The 21,278-nt window shown below is 35.2% G+C and overlaps 1 long non-coding RNA gene across 4 annotated transcripts in view; it reads right to left on the reverse strand.

Annotated features, from left to right (window-relative positions):
• LOC139033173 (uncharacterized) overlaps window positions 1-21,278 on the reverse strand; it is a 417,354-nt gene that overhangs the window by 376,385 nt on the left and 19,691 nt on the right. Inside the window, exon 4 of one of the 4 annotated variants that reach the window (XR_011485798.1) lies at window positions 16,293-16,360. The exons of 2 other annotated variants lie outside the window; for them this stretch is intronic. This is a non-coding gene — a long non-coding RNA (uncharacterized lncRNA). Of the gene's footprint in view, window positions 1-16,292; window positions 16,361-19,866; window positions 21,268-21,278 lie in introns of those variants that run through there. One more of the 4 variants, XR_011485799.1, reaches the window with a different exon arrangement.

The raw sequence follows: 21,278 nt of genomic DNA on the forward strand, positions 1-21,278 counted from the left end.
GTTTCTCGAGTACTGGTTTCTGTAACACTACCAGTATAAATCTCCTTCCTTCTACTTTAAAAATATGATTAATTTTTGAAAGTGAAAGTTTCTCAGTTGTGTCCAACTCTTTGGAACCCCATGGACTGTACAGTCCATGGAATTCTCCTGGCCAGAATACTGGAGTGGGTAGCTTTTCCCTTCTCCAGGGGATCTTCCCAACCCAGGGATTGAACCCAGGTCACCAGCATTGCAGGCAGAATTTTTACCAGCTGGGCCACCAGGGAAGCCCAAGAATACTGGAGTGGGTAGCCTATCCCTTCTCTGGCAGATCTTCCCGACCCAGGAATCAAACTGGGGTCTCATGCATTGTAGGCAGATTCTTTACCAGCTGAGCTACAAGGGGAATGTAAAAAGTAAAAATTACTTTTTAGAATGAAATAAAATTTTTCTTAGCATGGAGATTATTAAAAGGATTGCAATGATATATCAAATAAAATAGGAAAGGGCCCCACTCAGGGCTGGTATATAGGAGAACTTAACTAATGTTAGTTTTCAGAAATAACTGCATCAAAAAAATAATAGTAACAGTGGTCATGTTAGAAAAATGATAGGAAGGTGTTATTCTTTTCTGTAGCATCTGATTTTCTAAACTATAATTTGTTAATTTTATATTTTGATATTTCCATTCCTAAGAAAGTTGATGTGAAAAATCACTGGAGTGTGAAATCTCAGTTTCCAGTGTGAAATATAACTCACTAAACATTGGATGCTGATAACCTAAGTTCAAGGTATAGACACTACTACAACAGACTTCTGCATTAGAATATATATATATACACATACACATACATGCCTGATACGTAAAAAGTGATTAATAGATAAATGAACATGTGAAAAAATATGTGGTGTGACACTGAAGGAATGACATAATTTACAAATTTGCATAAAAGTATTCTCCATGATTCTGTTCCAGTCCTGCCACTTAAAACATCATTCAGTCTCTTTCAGCCTCTAATACTTCATTTGTGAAATGGGAAAAATATTAATATCTTCTATACCTCTCAGGATGGTTTTAAGAATAAACTAACCATTTGAGAATCATTACTCCATGCCTGGAGTGAACTGAATCCTGGCCAGTGAACTGAAGCAGAGGAGTGCACAATTAAATCAAGACCCATCAGAAAGAGCTGGAAAGAAACCCTTATTCCCAATGCCTCCTGGGTCCATAGGTGGCAGGAGAGAAACATATAGAAAGCACACTCTTCACTCCCTTACTAACTCTTCCCGGAAGATGTGAAGCAACTTCCCTAACTGGTGAGTTAAAGATAACTGAGCATGCTTGGAGGTTTTCTGTGGAGGTGCACAGTGGTATGCATTATGAACACCCTGAAATGTCACTCTGTGCTAGTGCTCAGTAAGTTTATCTTCCTCAAGAGTAAAATATTAAGATGTCCATTGTGACATCATACATAAGCCATGGCTTGTCTTTCAGCATTTGTTGTTAACAGCTACTTTGTTCTCCATCTCACTCATTTGTTTCTGAATTCAGGTGCAGAGGACAGGAAGACATTTCTTCCCCTCTAAAATTCCCAAAGGATTTATTCTCACTTGTTTGACACAAAGACAGTCATTTGAGAAAATGTAGCAGAGTTACAGGAACTTCTTTCACTTTTTTAACCTGTCAGAAAATGCACTCAAATCTGTAAGCCAGGCTTAACTACATAAGAGAGCTAGTCTTTTTTTTTTTTTTTTTTTTTAACCTTCACTTCTAGCTCATCTCCTGTGTGCATTAAATTCTGGTCACAAAATGTCCTACCTCAGTTTGATATTAACTTCATTTTTCCTCATTACCATCTCATGGAAGATTAGTAGGGTCTCCAAGATATTGTGGGTCAAGTCTGGATATTAAAGCTTAAATCATTCAGTTTAACCCTCTTTTATTGGATATTGCTATGTATGTCTACTATTAATAGATCTGTTTATTCTAGATTTACCCTGTTTTCTGTATCCTCTCTCCACTACTTACACAGGTAGACATATATATATACATATATATATATATATATATATATATATGTATATATATATATAAACATACATATATATGTTTACTTTATAGTCAGATATACACTTAACAGAATAATAGAATGCTACGTGATTTATTTACATTAATTAGATCCTTGATCTTATTATCATTATTTTATAAATAAGGAAGTGGAAGTTCAAGGAGATCAACTTATTTCCCCCGTCATACAGTTTGAAAGTGACATATCAAGAATTAAAATCAGGTCTTGCTGACTGTTAAATTCATGTATTTAACTACTGCTTATGGTTTGAGGTTGTGTAATGGCTTTGGAGAATTTTATTTTGTTTTTACGTTCTATATTAAAAGCATTTTCTTCAATGTTTTAACTGAAATTATCAAACAAAGAAAAGCTTAATTTTCTAGTGAATATCAACACAGCCACCACCTAGGTTCTACAATTAACACTTTACTATCATTGCTTTAGGCTATATCTGTCCATCAAACTATCCTTCTATCCATCCATCATCCCATCTTAGCGTTATGTATTTTAAAGTTGCAGCTATCAGTGTACTTTCCCCAAATACTCCAGCATGTAGCTCATTAACTGGAGTTTGTTTATAGATTCTCTGTTGATTTAAAATTTACATTAAATGAAATGTACAAATCATAACTGTATTATTCCATAATTCCCTCTGCCAAAAACTACACAAAAGAGAGAAAAAAACTTTGAGGGGTAAGAAAGCTGGGACAGTGTTTTTCAAAAACAGGATGAGCTGTCACAGGAAGAAAAGTGTATCAGGCTGATGTGCTGATTCAGTGCTCAGTGTCTGCCATCCTACAACCTAATTGTGAGAATATACCTTCTCTAAATCTCAATTTTCTCATCTGTCAAATTAAGATGCTATTACTCTCCTTCCAGGATTATTGTTAGCACCAAATGAGATAATGCATGTAATGTGCTTCACCCATTATTGTTATTATCTTCATTAAATTAGCCATGTTTATGTTAAAAGATACAGGAGAGGGACTTTTTTTAATGCCATGTTAGTGAACTAACTTGATCTGTGATTGGTTATAAACTCCAAATTCAGGAGAACATATATACAGTAATCAAGGAACTGCTCTGTGATTAACCTCCTAGCTTTCTTAATTAGTTTATCTAAAGTTCACTTTCATTTGTCACCACCACCTATATCCCAGGCTTTATTGTATGATCTGGGGAAGTTATGGATCTTAGTAGGAATAATAGGGAACAAATACTTATAAATGAGGGAAAGTAATAAAAGTTGTACTGAGGGTACTTTGGAGAGCATATATTTGGTGACCTAATGTTCAAGTCTCTTATAGACATATTTTTGTTTAGAATAGCACCCCAAGGAGAACAAAATACTTTAATTACTTATAAAATACATTTATCATTTCTTTACATCTTCATTCCATCATCCCTATTCTCTTAGTGATGTCTTTCCCCAAAATAATCTGTTAGAGAAGTGTTGCTATTTTGAATGGTTAGTAAAAGGCAATCTGAAAGCATGTCAATGACAAAGGATAGGACTTACCATCTAAAGATCCATTTATTAACAGCAATTTACTCTTCTTTTTCTCGCTTCCCTCACTTTCAACAGCCAAAACTCAAGACTGTATGTTAGAATGGGAAATAGTAAAATACGATTATATCTCAATCCACCTCAATATTTAACAGTTCTTTGTCAATGTAAATTGACTTCAACAACTGATACATTTTTTAACCAGTTAAGTCATCAATCAGCACATTAACCTACTTAACATTAGTATTTCTAATGACAAAATTACTATCTTTGAAATAAACTGCCAACAAGGTACTCAGTAATAACTGACCTCACTACAATGGTATTTTTTTATATATGAATATTGAGTTAGTGATATTTGGGTTAGATTTAGAATGTGCAGCTGAGCTAACATGCCTTATTGACATGTCTCTAAGCATATGCCATTAAGAAACACGTATATTCAAAGAAGGGAGGAAACAAAATCTTATATATAACTATCAAAAATTAAAATAATTCCTGGCCTGTTTTTTGTTTTGTTTTCAGTACTCAGAGAAACATGCGCCACTTCTGCCTCCACTTCATCTCTATCCCTTAGCCTTTTTATACAAGTACATCTTTCTTTAATGACTTAATATTTATAGCCTCTTTCTAGCCTTTCTAAAAACACACCAGAAAGATATACAATACAGCTACTCCTCCCTTATTGATTTTATTATAGATATTCACAATCTAGTGATATCACCCCATTAACAAGCACATATTTTGTCTCAAGCATATTAATGGGCGATAATTTCTAGCAGCCTAGCCAATCTATTACCATACTTCTTAAAGACTGGAAGAGTTTCAAACTTGAAAATTTTATCATCAACCATGTGGGCCTCGATCAAAGAAAAGACAAATCGAACACTGCATAAGATCAAGTAACTTAAGCAGTAATTTAAAGCAGTGTAAAAAAGGATCAGGGCCTTTAACTTATTTTCAATAGTACCTCTAGCTTGTTATAATCCTTCAAAGTCTTTTTTTTTTTTTTTCCTTCAAAGTCTTTAGTAAAATAAGACATGGTCTATTTTGTGGTCTCCAATCTTTTAAGGTGAGGTTATTTTATATTTCCTGGAATAGCTACTATTCCTTGAATACCACCTTTAACAAGCCTTTCATGTGTGTTCATTATCTTATATCCTACAATATCCCTACAAAATAGATATTTTTAAAATGTACAATTTAAAGATGAGGATCCAGAGAAGTAAGAACTCGCCCCCAGTCATATAGACAGTAGATGGTGGAGATGGGAATTTGAACTTCAATTTTATCTGATTCTAAGGCCTGAGCCTCTGGCTACTATATTGTACTGAAAAAATTAGATTCCCAGATACCTCTGAAGTCTGGCCAAATACATACAAAGCTGGCGGGAAGAAAACCTCAATGTCTGGAGGAGGAGAGAGAAAGATGCCTGAGGTTCCCTGACTTCTGCTTTTTATCAGCACTGTTGAAGAGGTAACAAGTCCCAGAGAGGGATGATAACAAATCCTGCAGAGGAATGGCTGTGGGGTGGGTGAGATCCTTGGCACAGAACAATCAAACTTCAACAAAGATCCTTGTTGTCCAGGTTTGGCACAAAATTAGCTGTTTTCCCCCATACCTGACAGTTACTTAGGCTAGGATAATCGGCAACTCAGTGGTATCTGTATGGCCAAGTATCTGAAGACCAAAATATCTCAGCTAAAATACTGGGACAGCTTAAGACCCTAAATGTATGACACAAACTCTACAGAATACAGAACCTTAAACATAAGAGTTTACATGTCCACTATCCCTATGGAATGGAGACTAAAAAGCAGAGATCATGTTGTTACAGAAAATGATGTCATGTCTCTGGCACACTGAGTCCGTCCATGCCTCCTATACTCATTTCTACCTGCAATGTCACACTATTTCCCATTTAACTAACACAGTATGGGAAGTACTAAGTGCTGAATTGCTAAGTACTTAGTACAGAACTTGGCATATAGGAAGTGCTCCATGACTATTAAAACAAGCACATACTAGATAATAATAAATACCTTTTGAGTAGAACTAAATCTATGGGTCCTACTAGCTATTTATTATATCTCTCAAATTCAGTTATTTCTGTATAATATTAAAATCCTTATTTTTAAAAACAAAACTTTAAAGCAATGAACCCTTAAATCTGATTTCAAAGTAGCTTTTTTCCCTAAATTCAAATTGATGTCACATCTAGACTAAATACATTACTTCCTATTATAAATATGTAATTAATATCTTACTCTCTTAGCAAGGAATTTGGATATAAGTGTGTATGTGTATATATATGTACACAATTTAAACATGATAAATTCAACTTGGTCAACCTAAAATGCATGTATGGATATATATATATATGTATATGTATATATATGGAAAAGGTAAAGAAATCAAACAGTTCAATGTCATATAGTATTTATCAGATTTGTGTTCTAGTAATATAAAAAGAATTACAAGCAATGATGCATGTGTGTGCTGTTAAGCTGAGTCCAAATTATTTCAGTCTCATTTACGGTACTGGGGAAGTGAAGTGAAGTGACATGAAAGTTGCTCAGTTGTGTCCAACTCTTTGCAACCCCATGGACTATACATACAGTCTATGGATTTCTCCAGGCCAGAATACTGGAGTGGGTAGCCTTTCCCATCTCCAGGGGATCTTACCAACCCAGGTATCGAACCCAGGTCTCCCACATTGCAGTCAGATTGTTTACCAGCTGAGCCAGAAGGGAAGCCCAAGAATACTGGAATGGGTAGCCTATCCCTTCTCCAGCAGATCTTCCTGACCCGGGAATTGAACCGGGGTTTCCTGCATTGCAGGCAGATTCTTTACCAACTGAGCTATGAGGGTATTGAGGTACTCCACAAAAGTTTTCCATGTAAATTGTGAAAGCAGCTCACTCCTTCCTTGGAAATGCACTTACACTCTGTGCTAAAAAGTGGAATATAACTATACCATATTTTATATCCCATATTTTAATACTGAATTTGATGATTTTATATGAATACATTAAAGTAACAAACAGTAGAGAAACAGTAATAACAACAATGTATGAAAGTGTATCAACAAGCAGTAAACTTCCCCCTTTTCCTCACTCCAGTAATTACTGCTGATAGTTTTTTGTGTATCCTTCAGATGTTTTTATTTTGCTACTTAAGGAAAAACCTTCATGCATACAGGATTTGTTTCCTGCCTTCCTAATTAGAGGGTGAGATCATTAAGTACAGGGTGTGCAGCATATATTTCTTCCATATTCTATATACTGTCTAACTCTGTGCTGGACACCTTATAAGCATGCAATAAAAATAACTGCAGCTGTGATGGTTCCATTGACTCTCTTAAAAAGGGGGAGAAATTCAAATCACACATATTATACGAAATGAGGGCAACATTCTAAGGCCAAGTAGTAAAAATCTTTGTTCAATAATCCCTGGGTCACAGTATTAAATTCAGATGGTTCATTTTTTAAAATTTGGATAGAGAGGCATTCATTCATTGAGTAAATTCATGCCGAATCAAACCTGGCTCTATACTGTGGGATATACAGAAGCACAACCATCTCATGAAGCAAGCATCATTATTAAATCCATTTTATAGACAAAGAAATTGAGATATAGAAAGGTTAAGTATTTCTTCAAGATTTATGCAATTAGTAGAGGCCCAAGTTGGAATTCAAATTCAGACAGCCAACTTCTAAAGTGTATGTCCCTTAAGGGAAAGGAATATACTTGAGAGTTGATATAAATGAAATATTAGAACACGCTTAGCAATCCATTCATTGGGAAGGGGTTGTGAAAGAGAAGCAGGCAAAATGATTGTGAGGTTTCAAGACCGCATTTCTCAGGAAATAATTTGAGACACCTTCCAGATGAATATTCCAAAACACCCATCAACACTGTATATCCTTTTATGCAAATAAGAAATCAAGCTTCCTTAGTGATGATTTAATTTTAAAGTTATAAAATATAATTATCACTCACTAAATAACATCACTTTATTTTCCCTGTTTTCATTCTACTACTCATACAAGTATACTAGGATTTTTCACATCAATAATAATATAGATAACTAGAATATTCTAGGCTAAATTTCAGCTTCTTAGCAGACTCACGTGAACTGATTAATAAATGATGCTTCCCTGGCTCAGAGGTTAAAATCTTACCAAGTTCACATAGTCATGACAGGATCAATTATCTGTCAGTCAAGTATTCTTTCCTGAAGTTTCTAGGCATTCAATCCCACATTTACTGCTAGTGTAGATTTAAAGAGAAAAAAAAAGGCAGAAAACTGCAGCAGGAGTATGGAAAACAATTTGCTTGTACCAATATACTTTCTGGATCACAGTTCAGTTCAGTTCAGTCGCTCAGTCGTGTCCGACTCTCTGCGACCCCATGGACCACAGCACGCCAGGCCTCCCTGTCCATCACCAGCTCCCGGGGTCCACCCAAACCCATGTCCATTGAGTCGGCGATGCCATCCAGCCATCTCATCCTTTGTCATCCCCTTCCCCTCCTGCCCTCAATCTTTCCCTGCATCAAGGTGGATCACAGTAGGTGCACTCTATTTTTTCCTGATATTTAGAAGCTGCATCTTATTAAACGTTATCCATAGGTTCTCTAAAAGTTGCATATGCAGATCCAAGGGTCAATAAGATTGAAAGAAATGTTACAACAGAGAAATTATAAGAATACTGTGACTTACAGAGACACTGACAAATACAGAATACCATGCCAGAATGCCTATGTATGTTCTTGTAAATGTACTTTGTGGCTTCTACCATGTGAAAGAAGCTAGAATTTACTCAATTGGATAATAATTACTGCCTAGAAAACCCTTCCTCCACACTAGTATCTCCATGAATGTTTCCCTTTAAATATCAAAGCTTTCCCTTTATTAAAACCTTGTCACATGCAGAGAACGTGTTAACTGGCGGGGGGGGGGGGGGTGGGTGGCAAAGTGATATTTGATAGGACTTGTTTTTCTGACATGCTTCTAATCTGGAAATCTTCGACTTGAACACACATCTTTAAGCAAATTTGTACTTCAGAGACTTTGAAAAAGATCCTAAGTCCCAGCTTCTAGGAAAAGATTCATCTCCTGCCAGTATATTCCATAAAATGGAACATGTCTATGAAACATACTCATCATGAAAGTATTAAAGTATTAAAGAATTTAGAGAAGATATGGTGTTGCTAGTATTATTAAGCTACATCTGCATAGTCATGCACACTGGATAGTAAAATAGGAATAATATATTCAGCTATATTCATTTACCATGGTCCAGTCTAATCCTGAAGATTGCAAGAATTCTAAAAACCACAGTGCTACCACCCTACCCAGTCATCTCAGTCACAGAGAATAAGACCTGCTGGCCAAATTCTCTAGTCAGAGTTGATAATAAGCAATAGAAAATGTATTGTGACACAGAATATATTTCTCATGAAATATGCATGGAAACATTTTGTTTAGCAGGTATGTTACTTGCCTGGAGAAGATCTCCTGTAACAACATTCCTGTATTTTCACATAGGTGGACAATATAATGGCTTGAAGTTGTTTTTAAAGTTTTTTTTTTTTTTTCAAATAGCAATTAGAACTACATTTGAGCTCCAAAGTCTAGAAATATTTGAGCTACTAATTCCTAATACTCTGAACTTTTTGTTAAAATGTAAACTCTTTACCTTCTAACAAGTGCCTCACAATAGACTCAATGATCTGAAATATTTCCTCTATGTATATATGTATAATTTAATTGCAAAAGTTAATAAGTAGAACAGTTATTAACTTTTATTAATATAGTATAGTATTTTATTAATAGTATAAAGAATATGGGCTGAGATATGATTCATAATTCTATATATCCAATAGTTTTAAAAGTGATTACCTTGCCCAAAATGACACAACTAATAACTGAGAAAGCAATATGTATTTGAATCCCAGGTCAGAGTCACTCTAGAGTGATGAATATAAAAATAGTATGGACATTTTGCAAATAACATACATCTGTGCATGCAAAGAAAAAATTTAAAGCTTATCCATGCATGAATTTTAACTTTAGTAAAAATACAAGCAATGATCTACTTGAGCAACTGGAATGTAAGGTCATTAATAAGTTTCCTTTGCTTAGAAACTCAAGAACAGGAGTTGTTTTATGACAGGTAATGATAAAGTTGTCTATTTTGTAAAACTGCACCCAAAATTCCATCATTATTTGATCAGAATTTCCACATAGAAATTCTTAGGCATATACTTTGTGTGTGTGTATGCGTGTGTGTGTGCATGTAAATATATATATATATGTTGTGGTATGTGGAATCTAGTTCCCTGGCCAGGGATTGAACTGATGGTTATTATTATCAAAAGGAAGCACACACACTTAAGGTCAATTAATCTTTGACAAAAGAAGCAAGAATATACAAAGGGAAAAGGTCTCTTTGGTAAGTGGTGGAAAAGTTAGACAGCCACATTTAAATCAAAAATAACACACCATCTCACAAAAAATACACAAAAATAAACTCAAAATGGCTTAAATACTTAAACATAAGACATGGCAACATAAAACTCCTAGAAGAGATCATAGGCAAAATTCTGACATAAATTGCACCAATGTTTTCTTAGGTCAGTCTCCCAAGGCAACAGAAATAAAAACAAATGAAAATAAAAAAAAAAAAAGACATATCAAACTCACAAGTTTTTGTATAGCCAAAGAAGCCATAAAGAAACAGAAAGACAAACTACAGAATGGGGGGAAAAATACGTGCAAACAATGTGATTGACAAGGGTTTAATTTCCAAAATATACAAATACAACTTAACAACAAAAACAGAAAAAAACTGGCAGAAGATCTAAACAAACATTCTGCAAAGAAGAAATACAAACAGTCAACAGGCACATGGAAAGATATTTAACATCTCTAATTATTAGAGAAATGTAAATCAAAACTACAATGAGGTACCACCTCATACCAGTCAGAATGGCCATCTTTAAAAATCTATTAATACAAACAACAAATTCTGGTGATGGTGTGGAGAAAAGGGAACCCTCCGACAATACTGGTGGGTATATAAGTTGATATAGCCACTATGAAAAACAGAATGGAGGTTCCTCAAAAAAAACTAAAAATAGAATTATCATATGGTCCAGCAAACTGGCTCCTGGGCATATATCTGGACAAAACTCTAATCCAAAAAAATACATGCATTCTTATGTTCATAGCAGCACTATTCACAACAATCAAGACATGGAAACAACCTAAACGTCCTTCATCAGAGGAATGGGTAAAGAAGATGTGGTACATACATGCAATGGAATACTACTCAGCCATAAAAAATGAAATATTGCCATTTGCAGCAACATGGATAAAATAGAGATTATCATACTAAATCAAATAAGTCAGAAAGAGAAAGACATAAATACTATATAATATCACTTACATGTGGAATTTAAAATATGACACAAAGGGACCTATCTAAGAAACGGACACAGACACACACATAAAGAATAGACTGGTGGTTACTAAGATGGAGGGGACTAAGAGACAGAATGGGAGACTGGGGTTAGCAGATGTAAGCTATTATATATGGAATAAATAAACCTTAAGTTCCTAGCATTTAGCACAGATAATTATATAATGTAATATATGATAAACCATAATGGAAAAGAATACCTTAAAAAATAATATGTGTATGTATGTATGTGTGTGTGTGTGTGTATATATATGACTGAATCCCTCATCATGTTGAGAAACCATTTCACACTCTCTAGAACCACTGGAATCCACAACAGAGATAATAACAAGTATTGGAAAAGATACAGAGAAATGGATCCCTCATATTTAGCTGGTAGGAATGTAAAATGATGCAACCACCTTTGAACACAGCCTGTCATTTTCTCAAAAGGTTAAACAGAGTTATCACATGACCCAGCAGTCTGCTTCTAGATATATACTCAAGAGAAATGAAAACACATGCACACATAAATGTTCATAGTAGCATTATTCATAATAGCCAAAAGTGGAAGCACACAAATGTCACCACAGTATACAAGAAAATGTGATATATCCATACAATGGAATATATTTAGCCATTAAGAGAAGTGAAATATTAACTCATGATACAAAATGGATGATCTTTGATAACATTGTGGTAAGTGAAAAAATGCCAGTCATAAAAGGCCACATTATATATGATTCTATTTATATAAAATTTCCAAAACAGGCCATTAAAAAGAATTCATTTGAATCAGTTCTAATGAGATGGATGAAACTGGAACCCATTATACAGAGTGAAGTAAGCCAGAAAGATAAAGACCATTACAGTATACTAACACATATGTATGGAATTTAGAAAGATGGTAACGATAACACTATATGCAAAACAGAAAAAGAGACTCAGATGTATAGAACAGACTTGTGGACTCTGAGAGAAGGCGAGGGTGGGATGTTTCAAGAGAACAGCATTGAAACATGTATATTATCTAGGGTGAAACAGATCACCAGCCCAGGTTGGGTGCATGAGACAAGTCCTCTGGCCTGGTGCACTGGGAAGACCCAGAGGGATCGGGTGGAGAGGGAGGTGGGAGGGGGGACCGGGATGGGGAATACATGTAAATCCATGGCTAATTCATTTCAATGTATGACAAAAACTACTGTAATGATGTAAAGTAATTAGCCTCCAACTAATAAAAATAAATGGAAAAAAAAAAAAAGAAATTTCCAAAACAGGAAAATCTATAGAGACAGGTAGTAAATTAGTGGCTGCCTAGGGCTGGAGGAAAGGAGAACTGGGGGAAATAAGGAGTGACCACTAGTAGGTATAGGATTTTTTTCATGTGATTAAAAAAAATGTTGATCATGGTGATTGCTTCACAATTTTGTAAATATACTAAAAACTACTAGATTGTATTAATATATTGTAAAAGTAAATGGCAACGTCCATGAACTGTCTCTCAAAAAAGCTATTATTTTCAAAAGGATAGAACAACAAAATAATAACTTCTGAGGGTTGCAGGAAGGAGAGGATTTCTTGATTTTTCCATTATGATCATGAAGAGGGAGGAAAGGGAGAGTAGAGAGGAAAAAATATGTGTTACTTTTACTTTAGTATTATTTAAAATAAAAGTCATAAACTTGTTGCAGGTATTTAGCAATTATAAAAAATATAATAACAAGAGAACTGGGAGTCTTAAAGAGATGAATCTAGAAGAAGGTATGTTCAATATCATTATATACTCTATTTTTATTTCTATACTGGGGATGTTTAAATTTTTCAGGCATTTTCTGCTACTAAGGGTTCTGCTGTTAGTGTATTTTGTAGCTTTATGAAGACAGTGTCTCTGTTAGGAAGTCTTCTCATCTGAGATATTCAGAACCAGATTAATTGGCAAATTTATCATAATCTAGAAGTAAAAACAATCCCCTTGTCTGAGAATTTCAATTCATCTTTATATATTATAGTACAGTAACTATTAAAAAATGGAATAGAAAAGGAGTAACCAAGTCAAAAATGACTTAATCATTTGTCTAGGAACAAAAAAGCATGTAAAGTAATTAGCCTCCAACTAATAAAAATAAATGGAAAAAATAAAAAATAAATAAAAAATTAAAATAAAATGTAAAAAAAAAAAAAGCAACAGAACATGTGAAAAGAGGAGAGGAAGAGAAGTGAAGATAGACAAAGTTAGAGAGAAAGTAGAACACTAGAAAAAGTGAGAGACAAACTGAAATAAAGAGAACAAAAAAGAAGCAACTGAAAAGATTATTTAGGCCTTGTAACTGAAAAAACTTTGTTGGTTCACAAAATAATAACTTCAGAGGGCTTAAGAAAGGAGAGTAGTTGGTTAATAGAAAAAGCAAAAGATCATAGAAAAAGCAAGAGAATTCCAAAAAACTTCTACTTCTACTTCACTGACTACACTAAAGCCTTTGTGTGGATCACAAGAAACTGTGGAAAATTCTTAAAGAGATGGGAATACCAGACCACCTTACTTGCCTCCTGAGAAATCTGTATACAGGTGAAGAAGCAACAATTAGATCTAGACTTGGAACAATGGACTGGTTCCAAATTGGGGAAGGAGTATGACAAGGCTCTATATTGTCACCTTGATTGTTTAACTCATATGCAGAGTACATCCTGCAAAATGCTGGACTGGATGAAGCACAAGCTGGAATCAAGATTACCAGGAGAAATATCAATAACCTCAGATATGCAAATAACATCACCCTTATGGCAGAAAGCGAAGAAGAACTAAAGAGTCTCTTGATGAAAGTGAAAGAGGAGAGTGAAAAAGCTGGCTTAAAACTCAACATTCAAAAAAACTAAGATCATGTTATCCAGTCCCACCACTTCATGGCAAATACATGGGGACACAATGGAAACTGACAGATTCTATTTTCTTGGGCTCCAAAATCTCTGCAAATGGTGACTGCAGCCATGAAATTAAAAAGACGCTTGCTTCTTGAAAGAAAAGCTATGATCAACCCAGACAGCATATTAAAAAGCAGAGACATTATTTTGCTGACACAGGTCCTTCTAGTCAGAGTTATTGTTTGTCCAGTCGTTATGGATGTCAGAGTTGGACCATAAAGAAAACTGAGCACTGAAGAATTGATGTTTCTGAACTGTGGTGTTGGACAAAACTCTTGAGAGTCCCTTGGACTGCAAGGATATCAAACCAGTCAATCCTAAAGGAAATCAGTCCTGAATATTTATTGGAAGGACTGATGTGGAAGCTGAAGCTCCAATACTTTGGCCACTTGATGCAAAGAACTGACTCACTGGAAAACACCCTGATGCTTGGAAAGATTGAAGGCATGAAAAGAAGAGGATGACAAAGGATGAGATGGTAGTATGTTGTCACTGACTCAATGGACATGAGTTTGAGCAAGTTCCGAGAGTTGGTGATGGACAGGGAAGCCTGGCGTGCTTAAGTCCATAGGGTCACAAAGAGTCAGACACGACAGAATGACTGAACTGAACTGAAGTTGCTGGTTCACAGAAGTAAATTAATGTATTCTATGTATATATAAAGAACAGACTGAGAAATGTACTATTAAAATTATTCTATCTGCCATTAAAAAGAATTCATATGAATCAGTTCTAATGAGATGGATGAAACTGGATCCCATTATACAGAGTGAAGTAAGCCAGAAAGATGAAGACCAAAACAGTATACTAACACATATATATGGAATTTAAAAAGATGGTAACGATAACCCTATATGCAAAACAGAAAAAGAGACACAGATGTACAGAATAGAATTTTGGACTCTGTGGGAGAAGGCGAGGGTGGGATGTTCTGAGAGAATAGCATTGAAACAAGCATACTATCAAGGGTGAAACAGATCACCAGACCAGGTTGGATGCATGACACAAGTGCTCAGGGCTGGTGCACTGGGAAGACCCAGAGGGATGGTATGGAGAGGGAGGCGGGAGCGGGGATAGGGATGGGGAACACATGTAAACCCATGGCTGATTCACGTCAATGTATGGCAAAAACCACTACAATATTGTAAAGTAATTAGCCCCCAACTAATAAAAATAAATGAAAAAAAAATTCTCCAGAGTAAAAAAAAAAAAAAAAAAAAATTCTATCTGGAACATTGTTGTGGCAGTGATGGAGTTTCTGATGAAGAAAATGAGGCTTTTAACTTTCCCATTGGCAAAACAATAGTCCTTTGACAAGGAGAGAGGAAGAAACTCCTTTTTCCTCTAATCTCCAAGAACAATGGGGACCTTAATCACCTGTAATGAAGAAGGGGGTCAAGAAACCCCAGTGTGGGAAATAAGCTGGTGCTTGCAAGATATATGGCATCAGGGAGGACTGCAATTCAGGGACCCCTGTTCAAATGGATAGACAATGGACCTTTGATGGCTAGTTTTTAAATTTCCTTTTTCTTAAAAAAAAAAAAAAGATCCAGTTGTGCAGACATAGAAAATGAACATATGGGATGGGGGCACAGGCATAGGAAGGGTGGGTAGGGTGAATTGGGAGATTGAGATTGACATGTACACACCACTATGTATAAAGCAGATAAGTAACAAGAACCTACTGATAGCACAGGGACCTCCAGTCAGTACTCTGGTAACACAAAGGGGAAGTAAATCCAAAAAAATAGGGTATGCATGTATATATATGGTGGATTTACTTTGCTGTATAGCAAGAAATTAGCACACGGTAAAGCAACTACACTCCAATACAAACCAATTTTTTTTTTAATTTCCTTTTTCCTTCTGATAATTTTCTTCTGCCATTCCCAAACCATCAATAAAGTATCATTAAGCATTTAAGACTCAGATGTGAACTGTGTTTAGGGGTTTAATTTCTAGAGTGATGTGTTCATTCTTAGTGTAATGTGGGTTGGGTAAGAGGCAGTAGAGTGAAGAAAAAGTTGTAAGACAGCACAATATGACCAGTCAAAAAGTGAAGCACATTCCTTAAGAAAGAACTGATTAACGACCATCAGGCACACTTTTGGAATATATGACCAAGCATTCTCTAGTATTTCTAGGAAATACTTAGAACGGAAACTGGGCAGAGACTAGGTTACTTGATTAGGTTAGTTAGGTAACATGGGGGAAGGAATGCTGAGGCTAGGTTATTTGAATATTTAAAAGGAAAAGCAGCCACTGAAGGTCAGAGAGGTTGGAAAAACTTGGCTTTGTAGTAATAGTTAATTATCCCAATAATGGAAAGGGAAAGAATTGTGGTTTTGTAAACCTCTCATTACCTGGCTGTTGCGTGATCTTAGATGGTTTTTAGATGCAGTGAGCCCAAGATTTCTCACCTATAAAATGAGGAAGTAGATCATCTTTAACATTCTGTTGGTGTCAGCATAATTGGAGTAAGTGTTTGGTCTTAAGGTGATCACTGGGAAGAAAACGACACTTGTGTATATACTTTTAAACATTAGTTTCCAACATTACATAGCTCAAATATGTGCCTTATGGCACCTTCACAATTCCTCATTTGTTTTCTGACTCTACACAACCACATAATTGTTTATAATTCTAAAATGTTCCTATCTCTCCTGCTCTCTTTTCTGATCACAACAGTAAGTTCTGATCATTATATAAAATTTAGAATACCAAAAACCATGAATATAAATTACCTAAAACTCCATTACACATAGATAACTAGCATCAACATTTTTTTGTACTACATATAATTTACATATATATGCATACATTTCCATATCTTGAGATGTTTTTCGTTAAACAATTTATCTTAGCTACCTTTCAATGTCAGCATAGATTATTATTTTAAACGCCTTTACATTATTCAACTGTATGGATGAACAATAGCTTATAAATTGAAACCCCTCTTTTTGGACATTTAAATTGTTTCAGAAATCTCAGTATTGTAAGCATCACCAAAATGAACACTCCTATAACTGTTTTTGCTCACTATTATTTCCTTAAGAAAAATTCCTTGAAGATTTGCCAGGTGAAAGGATATGCACATTTTAAAGGTTTTTATTAAATATTGCCAAATCATACTCCTGAAAATGTATACCATTATACCTTTCCACTTGCAGCACATGGTCAGGTATTTTCTTCACAGTTTGGAATGATGATGGAAAATTTTAAATTTTACTTTGCCAACAAAACAGGTAAATAGCAGTATCTTCTTATTTTAATGTTCACCTTTTTTTTTTCCTTTTATTAGTAGTATAGGAGACCATTTTTCATATATATTAGCCAAAAGACTAACCTATAAAAATATTCTTCTGAATTACTTATTCATTTCTTTTGCAAATAGTTTTCTCCTAAGATTGTCATTCCTCTTATACATTGCCTTATAAATGGTGTTATTACGGTTTTAAATAGGAATTATCAAGATAGACCCTAAAATTGGATGAGAAATGTCAGCCTGTATTCTCTCTCCTATATTCCCTTATGTACAAGGTGCACTTAGGAAAGTTATCACAAATCAGGTTGCTAGATTAAAAAGAAAGGCTAAATAAAAGTTTTTAAACATCAACAAATTCTAGTATTTTAAAAAATCATTTAATACATTTTTGGTAGATGAAAATTTGTTAATCTGCCCTGAGTAACAAATCTTTGACTCAACTACACTTTACAATACACAAATACTTTTTGTGTACTAAAAAAGACAATAACATTAGGACAGAGATTTAAGCCATATTTAATAGGAAATAAGTGTTTCTGCAAGAAATATTCTTTTCAACATATAAACATCAGAGTAATTGAGGTAAGCCATTTGTGAGTTCTTGCTTCCTTGTAAACTCACTAATAATTATACTAATGGGAATATTTAATAACATGAGCTAAACAAACCTAAACACAACATTTCAAAAGATCTAACTTATTTCCAAAACAGTTGTTCAGAAAATCAACTGGGCATTTCCCTAAGCTAGAGAAATTTTCTGATACTTTCCCATGTGCTACTTAGAGATTGACCATTTAGTAAACTTACAATTGCAAAAAGTTGATCCATTTCCATAAAGCCTCATCATCTATACAGATTTTTTTAAATTTCCTATGCTCTTTCACTAGCCCTTCAGTATAATTAAATGCATCTGTAGTCTTCACGTAAAAGAATTTCTAACAATTAATTGGCAACCTGCTGACAGTAATTATGCTGTGAAAATTCAACTTTTCTAATATTCACAAGTATATTACACTGGTTGAAATGTTTTCCTAGCACCCTGAACCTAGTCAAAAATAGTGAAAAAAACGTTTAAGTTGTATATTTGTTTTGGTGCATTTTTAAATTTGTTTTTCAATCCAAGAGACTGATGAACTCTATTAAAACTTGAATTACACCTAAATAATTATAAGTAATGCATCATATTCCCATATTTTTACTGGATTAAAAGGGATGTTTTCCCTTAAAGCAAGACAGGCTGGTGCGAGTTAATATCAATTTCAGCAGCTTTATAGCTGATATTTTATGTGAAGCTGTAAATAGTCGTGACAGTTTAAGGAAATCATTGCAAGAAAAATTTTTACTTTCCTCACATTTCATTTCTTATGCAATGCAGAGCAAATGTTTTCGGTGATGCCATCTGCTATGCTACCTCTTGTGTTCTCTTAAACTTCTGCAGGCAGTTCTTATAAATTAATTTCCTGACCAAAAGAACATTTTTAGAAACCATGGTAAAAATAAATAAATAAATAAAAATCACTTACCTGACTTCTATGTCCCCAGTTAATATCCTGGTCAAAACTAAGAGGAGGTTATGAGGAAAACCGATCACACTGGAGATGGTTTGTAAACCACTATCTTGCATAGAAATGCATGTCTGGGGTCTGGGAATGGTCCAGATGTATTCAACATTAGTAAAGAAAAGCATCTGTCATAGACTTTTTGGGGAGAAAACAAACTGGGTAAAGTTCTGACTCCTTGGAGGAATGGATTAAAAATTCAAAATCACTTTCGAGGACTGTAGACATAGGGTGTAAGGAAGTATGCAGGCAGGTGGGTGTTTACCAGGAATTAGTTCCGAGCTAGTGATTTAGGGAGGGAAAATCCAGGAAAGAATAGTAGCAGTTACATGAAATACATGAAAGAAAGAGGATTTTCTTCTTTGAAGACAGACAAACCTGGATAAGTTATTATCAACTCTAACATCTTTAGTATTATATTACCTGGAGTTTCCAAGTAAAACTCAATTATCCTAGATATAGCAATAAATTTTTACTTGAATGGTCACTGCATGTCAAACACTCTAAAAGCACTTGATAAACAATATCTCATATAAACCTTACAATAATTCTATGAGTAGTCAGATAACAAGCTTCCCAGGTAACTCAGTAGTAAAGCCTGTCAATGCACAAGGCGCAGGAGATGTGAGCTGGATCCCTGGGTCAGGAAGATTCCCTGGAGAAGGAAATGGCAACTCACTTCAGTAATTTTGCCTGGGGCATTCCATGGACAGAGGAGTCTGGCAGGCTACAGTCCATGTGGTCGCAAAGAGTCAGACATGACTGAGTGACTAAGAGCACACACACACACATACATTCAGATAAATATGCCCATTTTAGAGATAGGAAAAACAAGGATTAGAGGTGCTAAGCAACTTGCAAAAGGTCACACAGCCAATAAGTGACAAAAGTGGGAGTCAATACCAAGATTATTAGACTTCAAATATGAGCTTTCATCCTCTATAGTGCCTAATTCCTGTAAATGTCCCTTGTGTTCTGCTCAAGGATGCTTAGGAGTAAACCACGTATTCAGCATTTTTTTCCCTTCTTACACCTACTGGTTGTTAGACTCTTTACTGCTGCTTATTACAGGAGATAATGGAATGATTAAAAATATGAGCAGTTGAAAAGGTAAAAGAAATCTTTATTAGTAATGGATCACTCTATATTTAATTGAAATAGAAACTTACTAAGTCAGTTCTCATCATACTTCTGTGTATGATAAATATGACCTAGGGGCTTACCATTACCCAGTGGTCTCACTAAGCTATAAAATTTGATAAGATTTCTCATACACAGGCTACAAGTGGATTCAGGGGACACTACTGCTGGGGAAATGGAAATTCTTACTTTTCCTCTATAGATAGGCATCCCCTTTTATTCCAGGTTTTACTTATTTCTCCTCTGCTGCTTTCCTTGGGCCCTATCTACTCCTAAGTATGGACAAAGAAGGTGCTTATCTCCGTGGTATAGCATGGTAGAGAGGTGGAATAATAGAGCACTTTAGAACATGGACTAGAGCCAGATTCCCAACTTTAAAGCCTGACTTTGTCACTTACTGATTGTATGAACTTGGACAAGTTACTTAATCTCTCTGTACCTCAGTCTTCCCATTTGTTAAATAGAAATAATAATTTACCTAATTAATTATACTGTAAAAAACATTCAGTTCAGTACAGTAGCTCAGTCACGTCTGACTCTTTGTGACTCCATGGCCTGCAGTACGCCAGGCTTCCCTGTCTATCACCAACCCCCAGAGTTTGATCAAACTCATGTCCATCAATTCAGTGATATCATCCAACCATCTCATCCTCTGTCGTCCCTTTTTCCGCCTTCAATCTTTCCCAGCATCAGGGTCTTTTCCATTGAGTCAGTTCTTCGCATCAGGTGGCTAAAATATTGAAGCTTCAGCTTCAGCATCAGTCCTTTCAATGAATATTCAGCACTGCTTTTCTTTAGGACTGACTGGTTTGTTCTCCTTGCAGTCCAAGGGACTCTCAAGAGTCTTCTCCAACACCACAGTTCAAAAGCATCGATTCTTTGGTGTTCGGTGCTCAGCTTACTTTATAGTTCAACTCTCACATCCGTACATGACTACTGGAAAAAGCATAGCTTTGACTAGACGGAACTTGTTGGCAAAGTAATGTCTCTGCTTTTTAATATGCTGTCTAGGTTGGCCATAGTTTTTCTTCCAAGGAACAATCCTCTTTTAATTTCATGCCTGAAGTCTCCATCTGCTGTGACTTTGGAGCCCCAAAAATTAAGTCTCTCACTATTTCCATTGTTTCCCCATCTATTTGCCATGACGTAATGGGACCAGATGCCATGATCTTAGTTTTCTGAATGTTGGGTTTTAAGCCAAGTTTTTCACTCTCCTTTTTCACTTTCATCAAGAGGCTCTTTAGTTCTTTGCTTTCTGTCATAAGGGTGGTGTCATCTGCATATCTGCAGTTATTGCTCTTTCTCCTGGCAATCTTGATTCCAGTTTGTGCTTCATCCAGTCCAGTATTTCATATGATGTACTCTGCATATAAG

This window comes from Odocoileus virginianus, chromosome X (assembly GCF_023699985.2).
Source record: "Odocoileus virginianus isolate 20LAN1187 ecotype Illinois chromosome X, Ovbor_1.2, whole genome shotgun sequence".
Taxonomy (NCBI): Eukaryota; Metazoa; Chordata; class Mammalia; order Artiodactyla; family Cervidae; genus Odocoileus; species Odocoileus virginianus.